A 14650-nucleotide genomic window follows, 5' to 3' on the forward strand; every position below is an offset into this window, starting at 1 on the left:
GTGTGTACTGAGTGAGTGTGTATACTGAGTGAGTGTGTATACTGAGTGAGTGTGTATACTGAGTGAGTGTGTATACTGAGTGAGTGTGTGTACTGAGTGAGTGTGTGTACTGAGTGAGTGTGTGTACTGAGTGAGTGTGTGTACTGAGTGAGTGTGTGTACTGAGTGAGTGTGTATACTGAGTGAGTGTGTGTACTGAGTGAGTGTGTATACTGAGTGAGTGTGTATACTGAGTGAGTGTGTGTACTGAGTGAGTGTGTGTACTGAGTGAGTGTGTATACTGAGTGAGTGTGGGTACTGAGTGAGTGTGTATACTGAGTGAGTGTGTATACTGAGTGAGTGTGTATACTGAGTGAGTGTGTATACTGAGTGAGTGTGTTGTAGTACTGAGTGAGTGTGTGTACTGAGTGAGTGTGTATACTGAGTGAGTGTGTATACTGAGTGAGTGTGTGTACTGAGTGAGTGTGTGTACTGAGTGAGTGTGTATACTGAGTGAGTGTGTGTACTGAGTGAGTGTGTGTACTGAGTGAGTGTGTATACTGAGTGAGTGTGTATACTGAGTGAGTGTGTATACTGAGTGAGTGTGTGTACTGAGTGAGTGTGTGTACTGAGTGAGTGTGTATACTGAGTGAGTGTGTATACTGAGTGAGTGTGTATACTGAGTGAGTGTGTGTACTGAGTGAGTGTGTATACTGAGTGAGTGTGTGTACTGAGTGAGTGTGTATACTGAGTGAGTGTGTATACTGAGTGAGTGTGTATACTGAGTGAGTGTGTATACTGAGTGAGTGTGTGTACTGAGTGAGTGTGTGTACTGAGTGAGTGTGTATACTGAGTGAGTGTGTATACTGAGTGAGTGTGTATACTGAGTGAGTGTGTATACTGAGTGAGTGTGTGTACTGAGTGAGTGTGTATACTGAGTGAGTGTGTGTACTGAGTGAGTGTGTATACTGAGTGAGTGTGTATACTGAGTGAGTGTGTATACTGAGTGAGTGTGTATACTGAGTGAGTGTGTGTACTGAGTGAGTGTGTGTACTGAGTGAGTGTGTATACTGAGTGAGTGTGTATACTGAGTGAGTGTGTGTACTGAGTGAGTGTGTATACTGAGTGAGTGTGTTACTGAGTGAGTGTGTGTACTGAGTGAGTGTGTGTACTGAGTGAGTGTGTGTACTGAGTGAGTGTGTATACTGAGTGAGTGTGTATACTGAGTGAGTGTGTGTACTGAGTGAGTGTGTATACTGAGTGAGTGTGTATACTGAGTGAGTGTGTATACTGAGTGAGTGTGTGTACTGAGTGAGTGTGTATACTGAGTGAGTGTGTATACTGAGTGAGTGTGTGTACTGAGTGAGTGTGTGTACTGAGTGAGTGTGTGTACTGAGTGAGTGTGTGTACTGAGTGAGTGTGTGTACTGAGTGAGTGTGTGTACTGAGTGAGTGTGTGTACTGAGTGAGTGTGTGTACTGAGTGAGCGTGTGTACTGAGTGAGTGTGTATACTGAGTGAGCGTGTATACTGAGTGAGTGTGTGTACTGAGTGAGTGTGTGTACTGAGTGAGTGTGTGTACTGAGTGAGTGTGTGTACTGAGTGAGTGTGTATACTGAGTGAGTGTGTATACTGAGTGAGTGTGTGTACTGAGTGAGTGTGTATACTGAGTGAGTGTGTATACTGAGTGAGTGTGTGTACTGAGTGAGTGTGTGTACTGAGTGAGTGTGTATACTGAGTGAGTGTGTATACTGAGTGAGTGTGTATACTGAGTGAGTGTGTATACTGAGTGAGTGTGTATACTGAGTGAGTGTGCATACTGAGTGAGTGTGCGTACTGAGTGAGTGTGCATACTGAGTGAGTGTGTATACTGAGTGAGTGTGTATACTGAGTGAGTGTGTATACTGAGTGAGTGTGTATACTGAGTGAGTGTGTATACTGAGTGAGTGTGTATACTGAGTGAGTGTGCATACTGAGTGAGTGTGCATACTGAGTGAGTGTGTATACTGAGTGAGTGTTGTATACTGAGTGTGTGTGTATACTGAGTGAGTGTGTACTGAGTGAGTGTGTATACTGAGTGAGTGTGTATACTGAGTGAGTGTGTGTACTGAGTGAGTGTGTGTACTGAGTGAGTGTGTGTACTGAGTGAGTGTGTATACTGAGTGAGTGTGTGTACTGAGTGAGTGTGTACACTGAGTGAGTGTGTACACTGAGTGAGTGTGTATACTGAGTGAGTGGTGTATACTGAGTGAGTGTGTGTACTGAGTGAGTGTGTATACTGAGTGAGTGTGTACTGAGTGAGTGTGTGTACTGAGTGAGTGTGTATACTGAGTGAGTGTGTATACTGAGTGAGTGTGTGTACTGAGTGAGTGTGTATACTGAGTGAGTGTGTATACTGAGTGAGTGTGTGTACTGAGTGAGTGTGTATACTGAGTGAGTGTGTATACTGAGTGAGTGTGTGTACTGAGTGAGTGTGTGTACTGAGTGAGTGTGTATACTGAGTGAGTGGTATACTGAGTGAGTGTGTATACTGAGTGAGTGTGTATACTGAGTGAGTGTGTGTACTGAGTGAGTGTGTATACTGAGTGAGCGTGTATACTGAGTGAGTGTGTATACTGAGTGAGTGTGTGTACTGAGTGAGTGTGTATACTGAGTGAGTGTGTATACTGAGTGAGTGTGTATACTGAGTGAGTGTGTGTACTGAGTGAGTGTGTACTGAGTGAGTGTGTATACTGAGTGAGTGTGTATACTGAGTGAGTGTGTACACTGAGTGAGTGTGTATACTGAGTGAGTGTGTATACTGAGTGAGTGTGTATACTGAGTGAGTGTGTGTACTGAGTGAGTGTGTGTACTCAGTACACACTCACTCAGTACACACACTCACTCAGTATACACACTCACTCAGTATACACACTCACTCAGATACACACTCACTCAGTGTACACACTCACTCAGTATACACACTCACTCAGTATACACACTCACTCAGTACACACTCACTCAGTACACACACTCACTCAGTATACACACTCACTCAGTATACACACTCACTCAGTATACACACTCACTCAGTACACACACTCACTCAGTATACACACTCACTCAGTATACACGCTCACTCAGTATACACACTCACTCAGTACACACACTCACTCAGTATACACACTCACTCAGTATACACACTCACTCAGTATACACACTCACTCAGTATACACACTCACTCAGTACACACACTCACTCAGTACACACACTCACTCAGTATACACACTCACTCAGTATACACACTCACTCAGTACACACACTCACTCAGTATACACACTCACTCAGTATACACACTCACTCAGTACACACACTCACTCAGTATACACACTCACTCAGTATACACACTCACTCAGTACACACACTCACTCAGTACACACTCACTCAGTATACACACTCACTCAGTACACACACTCACTCAGTATACACACTCACTCAGTATACACACTCACTCAGTGTACACACTCACTCAGTGTACACACTCACTCAGTACACACACTCACTCAGTATACACACTCACTCAGTACACACACTCACTCAGTACACACACTCACTCAGTACACACACTCACTCAGTATACACACTCACTCAGTATACACACTCACTCAGTACACACTCACTCAGTATACACACACACTCAGTATACACACTCACTCAGTATACACACTCACTCAGTATGCACACTCACTCAGTATCACACTCACTCAGTATACACACTCACTCAGTATACACACTCACTCAGTATCACACTCACTCAGTATACACACTCACTCAGTATACACACTCACTCAGGTATACACACTCACTCAGTATGCACACTCACTCAGTACCACACTCACTCAGTATGCACACTCACTCAGTATACACACTCACTCAGTATACACACTCACTCAGTATACACACTCACTCAGTATACACACTCACTCAGTATACACACTCACTCAGTATACACACTCACTCAGTATACACACTCACTCAGTATACACACTCACTCAGTATACACACTCACTCAGTACACACACTCACTCAGTATTACACACTCACTCAGTATACACACTCACTCAGTACACACACTCACTCAGTACACACTCACTCAGTACACACACTCACTCAGTACACACACTCACTCAGTATACACACTCACTCAGTATACACTCTCACTCAGTACACACACTCACTCAGTATACACACTCACTCAGTACACACACTCACTCAGTACACACACTCACTCAGTATACACACTCACTCAGTAACACACTCACTCAGTACACACACTCACTCAGTACACACACTCACTCAGTACACACACTCACTCAGTATACACACTCACTCAGTATACACACTCACTCAGTACACACACTCACTCAGTACACACACTCACTCAGTATACACACTCACTCAGTATACACACTCACTCAGTACACACACTCACTCAGTATACACACTCACTCAGTACACACTCACTCAGTACACACACCAGTCCACTCAGTACACACACTCACTCAGTACACACACTCACTCAGTACACACACTCACTCAGTATACACACTCACTCAGTACACACACTCACTCAGTATACACACTCACTCAGTATACACACTCACTCAGTACACACACTCACTCAGTACACACACTCACTCAGTATACACACTCACTCAGTACACACACTCACTCAGTATACACACTCACTCAGTATACACACTCACTCAGTACACACACTCACTCAGTATACACACTCACTCAGTACACACACTCACTCAGTATACACACTCACTCAGTATACACACTCACTCAGTATACACACTCACTCAGTACACACACTCACTCAGTACACACACTCACTCAGTACACACACTCACTCAGTATACACACTCACTCAGTACACACACTCACTCAGTATACACACTCACTCAGTATACACACTCACTCAGTACACACACTCACTCAGTATACACACTCACTCAGTACACACACTCACTCAGTATACACACTCACTCAGTATACACACTCACTCAGTATACACACTCACTCAGTACACACACTCACTCAGTACACACACTCACTCAGTATACACACTCACTCAGTATACACACTCACTCAGTATACACACTCACTCAGTACACACACTCACTCAGTACACACACTCACTCAGTATACACACTCACTCAGTACACACACTCACTCAGTACACACACTCACTCAGTATACACACTCACTCAGTATACACTCTCACTCAGTACACACACTCACTCAGTATACACACTCACTCAGTATACACACTCACTCAGTATACACACTCACTCAGTATACACACTCACTCAGTATACACACTCACTCAGTATACACACTCACTCAGTATACACACTCACTCAGTACACACACTCACTCAGTACACACACTCACTCAGTATACACACTCACTCAGTATACACACTCACTCAGTACACACACTCACTCAGTATACACACTCACTCAGTACACACACTCACTCAGTATACACACTCACTCAGTACACACACTCACTCAGTACACACTCATTCACTCAGTACACACTCACTCAGTACACACACTCACTCAGTATACACACTCACTCAGTATACACACTCACTCAGTATACACACTCACTCAGTATACACACTCACTCAGTACACACACTCACTCAGTACACACACTCACTCAGTACACACACTCACTCAGTACACACACTCACTCAGTACACACACTCACTCAGTATACACACTCACTCAGTATACACACTCACTCAGTACACACACTCACTCAGTACACACACTCACTCAGTATACACACTCACTCAGTACACACACTCACTCAGTATACACACTCACTCAGTATACACACTCACTCAGTACACACTCACTCAGTACACACACTCACTCAGTATACACACTCACTCATACACACACTCACTCAGTACACACACTCACTCAGTACACACACTCACTCAGTATACACACTCACTCAGTATACACACTCACTCAGTACACACACTCACTCAGTACACACACTCACTCAGTATACACACTCACTCAGTATACACACTCTCAGTACACACTCACTCAGTACACACACTCACTCAGTATACACACTCACTCAGTATACACACTCACTCAGTATACACACTCACTCTCAGTACACACACTCACTCAGTACACACACTCACTCAGTATACACACTCACTCAGTATACACACTCACTCAGTACACACACTCACTCAGTACACACACTCACTCAGTATACACACTCACTCAGTATACACACTCACTCAGTATACACACTCACTCAGTATACACACTCACTCAGTATACACACTCACTCAGTATACACACTCACTCAGTACACACACTCACTCAGTATACACACTCACTCAGTACACCACTCACTCAGTATACACACTCACTCAGTACACACTCACTCAGTACACACACTCACTCAGTATACACACTCACTCAGTACACACACTCACTCAGTATACACACTCACTCAGTATACACACTCACTCAGTATACACACTCACTCAGTATACACACTCACTCAGTATACACACTCACTCAGTACACACACTCACTCAGTATACACACTCACTCAGTATACACACTCACTCAGTATACACACTCACTCAGTATACACACTCACTCAGTATACACACTCACTCAGTACACACACTCACTCAGTACACACTCACTCAGTATACACACTCACTCAGTACACACACTCACTCAGTATACACACTCACTCAGTATACACACTCACTCAGTACACACACTCACTCAGTATACACACTCACTCAGTATACACACTCACTCAGTACACACACTCACTCAGTACACACACTCACTCAGTATACACACTCACTCAGTATACACACTCACTCAGTACACACTCACTCAGTATACACACTCACTCAGTACACACACTCACTCAGTATACACACTCACTCAGTATACACACTCACTCAGTATACACACTCACTCAGTATACACACTCACTCAGTACACACACTCACTCAGTATACACACTCACTCAGTATACACACTCACTCAGTATACACACTCACTCAGTACACACACTCACTCAGTATACACACTCACTCAGTACACACACTCACTCAGTATACACACTCACTCAGTATACACACTCACTCAGTACACCTCACTCAGTATACACACTCACTCAGTACACACACTCACTCAGTATACACTCTCACTCAGTATACACACTCACTCAGTATACACAGCTCACTCAGTACACACACTCACTCAGTATACACACTCACTCAGTATACACACTCACTCAGTATACACACTCACTCAGTATACACACTCACTCAGTATACACACTCACTCAGTACACACACTCACTCAGTACACACACTCACTCAGTACACACACTCACTCAGTATACACACTCACTCAGTATACACACTCACTCAGTATACACACTCACTCAGTATACACACTCACTCAGTATACACACTCACTCAGTACACACTCTCACTCAGTACACACACTCACTCAGTACACACACTCACTCAGTACACACACTCACTCAGTACACACTCACTCAGTATACACACTCACTCAGTATACACACTCACTCAGTGTACACACTCACTCAGTATACACACTCACTCAGTACACACACTCACTCAGTACACACACTCACTCAGTACACACACTCACTCAGTATACACACTCACTCAGTATACACACTCACTCAGTACACACACTCACTCAGTATACACACTCACTCAGTATACACACTCACTCAGTATACACACTCACTCAGTATACACACTCACTCAGTATACACACTCACTCAGTATACACACTCACTCAGTATACACACTCACTCAGTATACACACTCACTCAGTACACACACTCACTCAGTATACACACTCACTCAGTATACACACTCACTCAGTATACACACTCACTCAGTACACACTCACTCAGTATACACACTCACTCAGTACACACACTCACTCAGTATACACACTCACTCAGTGTACACACTCACTCAGTGTACACACTCACTCAGTGTACACACTCACTCAGTATACACACTCACTCAGTACACACACTCACTCAGTATACACTCTCACTCAGTATACACTCACACTCAGTATACACACTCACTCAGTACACACACTCACTCAGTATACACACTCACTCAGTACACACACTCACTCAGTATACACACTCACTCAGTATACACACTCACTCAGTATACACACTCACTCAGTATACACACTCACTCAGTATACACACTCACTCAGTACACACACTCACTCAGTATACACACTCACTCAGTATACACACTCACTCAGTATACACACTCACTCAGTATACACACTCACTCAGTATACACACTCACTCAGTATACACACTCACTCAGTATACACTCTCACTCAGTATACACTCACACTCAGTATACACACTCACTCAGTACACACACTCACTCAGTATACACACTCAGCTCAGTATACACACTCACTCAGTACACACACTCACTCAGTATACACACTCACTCAGTATACACTCTCACTCAGTATACACTCTCACTCAGTATACACACTCACTCAGTACACACACTCACTCAGTATCACACTCACTCAGTATACACACTCACTCAGTATACACACTCACTCAGTATACACACTCACTCAGTTACACACTCACTCAGTATACACACTCACTCAGTACACACACTCACTCAGTATACACACTCACTCAGTATACACACTCACTCAGTATACACACTCACTCAGTACACACACTCACTCAGTATACACACTCACTCAGTATACACACTCACTCAGTACACACTCACTCAGTACACACACTCACTCAGTATACACACTCACTCAGTACACACACTCACTCAGTATACACACTCACTCAGTACACACACTCACTCAGTATACACACTCACTCAGTACACACACTCACTCAGTACACACACTCACTCAGTATACACACTCACTCAGTACACACACTCACTCAGTACACACTCACACTCAGTATACACACTCACTCAGTATACACACTCACTCAGTATACACACTCACTCAGTATACACACTCACTCAGTATACACACTCACTCAGTATACACACTCACTCAGTATACACACTCACTCAGTATACACACTCACTCAGTATACACACTCACTCAGTATACACTCACTCAGTATACACACTCACTCAGTACACACACTCACTCAGTATACACACTCACTCAGTACACACACTCACTCAGTACACACACTCACTCAGTATACACACTCACTCAGTACACACACTCACTCAGTATACACACTCACTCAGTATACACACTCACTCAGTATACACACTCACTCAGTACACACACTCACTCAGTATACACACTCACTCAGTATACACACTCACTCAGTACACACACTCACTCAGTATACACACTCACTCAGTATACACACTCACTCAGTATACACACTCACTCAGTATACACACTCACTCAGTATACACACTCACTCAGTATACACACTCACTCAGTATACACACTCACTCAGTATACACACTCACTCAGTATACACACTCACTCAGTATACACACTCACTCAGTATACACACTCACTCAGTACACACACTCACTCAGTATACACACTCACTCAGTACACACACTCACTCAGTACACACACTCACTCAGTACACACACTCACTCAGTATACACACTCACTCAGTACACACACTCACTCAGTATACACACTCACTCAGTACACACACTCACTCAGTACACACACTCACTCAGTATACACACTCACTCAGTATACACACTCACTCAGTATACACACTCACTCAGTACACACACTCACTCAGTACACACACTCACTCAGTACACACACTCACTCAGTATACACACTCACTCAGTACACACACTCACTCAGTACACACACTCACTCAGTACACACACTCACTCAGTACACACACTCACTCAGTATACACACTCACTCAGTATACACACTCACTCAGTATACACACTCACTCAGTATACACACTCACTCAGTATACACACTCACTCAGTATACACACTCACTCAGTATACACACTCACTCAGTATACACACTCACTCAGTATACACACTCACTCAGTATACACTCTCACTCAGTATACACACTCACTCAGTACACACACTCACTCAGTACACACACTCACTCAGTATACACACTCACTCAGTATACACACTCACTCAGTACACACACTCACTCAGTACACACACTCACTCAGTATACACACTCACTCAGTATACACACTCACTCAGTACACACACTCACTCAGTGTACACACCACTCAGTATACACACTCACTCAGTATACACACTCACTCAGTACACACACTCACTCAGTATACACACTCACTCAGTACACACACTCACTCAGTATACACACTCACTCAGTACACACACTCACTCAGTATACACACTCACTCAGTATACACACTCACTCAGTATACACACTCACTCAGTACACACACTCACTCAGTATACACACTCACTCAGTATACACACTCACTCAGTACACACACTCACTCAGTACACACACTCACTCAGTATACACACTCACTCAGTACACACACTCACTCAGTACACACACTCACTCAGTAGACACACTCACTCAGTGTACACACTCACTCAGTACACACACTCACTCAGTATACACACTCACTCAGTATACACACTCACTCAGTACACACACTCACTCAGTACACACACTCACTCAGTATACACACTCACTCAGTACACACACTCACTCAGTATACACACTCACTCAGTACACACACTCACTCAGTATACACACTCACTCAGTATACACACTCACTCAGTATACACACTCACTCAGTATACACACTCACTCAGTACACACACTCACTCAGTATACACACTCACTCAGTACACACACTCACTCAGTATACACACTCACTCAGTATACACACTCACTCAGTATACACACTCACTCAGTACACACACTCACTCAGTATACACACTCACTCAGTATACACACTCACTCAGTATACACACTCACTCAGTACACACACTCACTCAGTATACACACTCACTCAGTACACACACTCACTCAGTACACACACTCACTCAGTACACACACTCACTCAGTATACACACTCACTCAGTATACACACTCACTCAGTACACACACTCACTCAGTATACACACTCACTCAGTATACACACTCACTCAGTACACACACTCACTCAGTATACACACTCACTCAGTACACACTCACTCAGTATACACACTCACTCAGTATACACACTCACTCAGTATACACACTCACTCAGTATACACACTCACTCAGTATGCACACTCACTCAGTACACACACTCACTCAGTACACACACTCACTCAGTACACACACTCACTCAGTACACACACTCACTCAGTATACACACTCACTCAGTATACACACTCACTCAGTATACACACTCACTCAGTATACACACTCACTCAGTACACTCTCACTCAGTATACACACTCACTCAGTATACACACTCACTCAGTACACACACTCACTCAGTATACACACTCACTCAGTACACACACTCACTCAGTATACACACTCACTCAGTACACACACTCACTCAGTATACACACTCACTCAGTATACACACTCACTCAGTATACACACTCACTCAGTATACACACTCACTCAGTATACACACTCACTCAGTATACACACTCACTCAGTATACACACTCACTCAGTACACACACTCACTCAGTATACACACTCACTCAGTACACACACTCACTCAGTATACACACTCACTCAGTACACACACTCACTCAGTACACACACTCACTCAGTACACACACTCACTCAGTATACACACTCACTCAGTACACACACTCACTCAGTACACACACTCACTCAGTACACACTCACTCAGTACACACACTCACTCAGTATACACACTCACTCAGTATACACACTCACTCAGTACACACTCACTCAGTACACACACTCACTCAGTACACACACTCACTCAGTATACACACTCACTCAGTATACACACTCACTCAGTATACACACTCACTCAGTACACACACTCACTCAGTATACACACTCACTCAGTATACACACTCACTCAGTATACACACTCACTCAGTACACACTCTCACTCAGTATACACACTCACTCAGTACACACACTCACTCAGTACACACACTCACTCAGTACACACACTCACTCAGTATACACACTCACTCAGTATACACACTCACTCAGTACACACTCACTCAGTACACACACTCACTCAGTACACACACTCACTCAGTATACACACTCACTCAGTATACACACTCACTCAGTATACACACTCACTCAGTACACACACTCACTCAGTATACACACTCACTCAGTATACACACTCACTCAGTACACACACTCACTCAGTATACACTCTCACTCAGTATACACACTCACTCAGTACACACACTCACTCAGTACACACACTCACTCAGTATACACACTCACTCAGTACACACTCTCACTCAGTACACACACTCACTCAGTATACACACTCACTCAGTACACACTCACTCAGTACACACACTCACTCAGTACACACACTCACTCAGTATACACACTCACTCAGTATACACACTCACTCAGTATACACACTCACTCAGTACACACACTCACTCAGTATACACACTCACTCAGTATACACACTCACTCAGTATACACACTCACTCAGTACACACTCTCACTCAGTATACACACTCACTCAGTACACACACTCACTCAGTACACACACTCACTCAGTACACACACTCACTCAGTACACACTCACTCAGTACACACACTCACTCAGTACACACACTCACTCAGTACACACACTCACTCAGTGTACACACTCACTCAGTATACACACTCACTCAGTATACACACTCACTCAGTATACACACTCACTCAGTACACACACTCACTCAGTATACACACTCACTCAGTATACACACTCACTCAGTATACACACTCACTCAGTATACACACTCACTCAGTATACACACTCACTCAGTATACACACTCACTCAGTACACACACTCACTCAGTATACACACTCACTCAGTACACACACTCACTCAGTACACACACTCACTCAGTACACACACTCACTCAGTACACACTCACTCAGTACACACACTCACTCAGTATACACACTCACTCAGTACACACACTCACTCAGTACACACACTCACTCAGTACACACTCACTCAGTACACACACTCACTCAGTATACACCTCACTCAGTACACACACTCACTCAGTATACACACTCACTCAGTACACACACTCACTCAGTACACACACTCACTCAGTATACACACTCACTCAGTACACACACTCACTCAGTACACACACTCACTCAGTACACACACTCACTCAGTATACACACTCACTCAGTACACACACTCACTCAGTACACACACTCACTCAGTATACACACTCACTCAGTATACACACTCACTCAGTATACACACTCACTCAGTATACACACTCACTCAGTATACACACTCACTCAGTACACACACTCACTCAGTACACACACTCACTCAGTATACACACTCACTCAGTATACACACTCACTCAGTACACACACTCACTCAGTACACACACTCACTCAGTATACACACTCACTCAGTACACACACTCACTCAGTATACACACTCACTCAGTACACACACTCACTCAGTACACACACTCACTCAGTATACACACTCACTCAGTACACACACTCACTCAGTACACACACTCACTCAGTACACACACTCACTCAGTATACACACTCACTCAGTATACACACTCACTCAGTATACACACTCACTCAGTATACACACTCACTCAGTACACACACTCACTCAGTATACACACTCACTCAGTACACACACTCACTCAGTACACACACTCACTCAGTACACACACTCACTCAGTATACACACTCACTCAGTACACACTCACTCAGTATACACACTCACTCAGTATACACACTCACTCAGTATACACACTCACTCAGTACACACACTCACTCAGTACACACACTCACTCAGTATACACACTCACTCAGTACACACACTCACTCAGTATACACACTCACTCAGTGTACACACTCACTCAGTGTACACACTCACTCAGTACACACACTCACTCAGTACACACACTCACTCAGTACACACACTCACTCAGTACACACACTCACTCAGTACACACACTCACTCAGTATACACACTCACTCAGTACACACACTCACTCAGTATACACACTCACTCAGTATACACACTCACTCAGTATACACACTCACTCAGTATACACACTCACTCAGTACACACACTCACTCAGTACACACACTCACTCAGTATACACACTCACTCAGTATACACACTCACTCAGTACACACACTCACTCAGTATACACACTCACTCAGTATACACACTCACTCAGTATACACACTCACTCAGTACACACACTCACTCAGTATACACACTCACTCAGTACACACACTCACTCAGTATACACACTCACTCAGTACACACACTCACTCAGTACACACACTCACTCAGTATACACA

This window comes from Lampetra fluviatilis, unplaced genomic scaffold, assembly GCF_964198595.1.
Source record: "Lampetra fluviatilis unplaced genomic scaffold, kcLamFluv1.1 SCAFFOLD_279, whole genome shotgun sequence".
NCBI classification, from domain to species: domain Eukaryota; kingdom Metazoa; phylum Chordata; class Hyperoartia; order Petromyzontiformes; family Petromyzontidae; genus Lampetra; species Lampetra fluviatilis.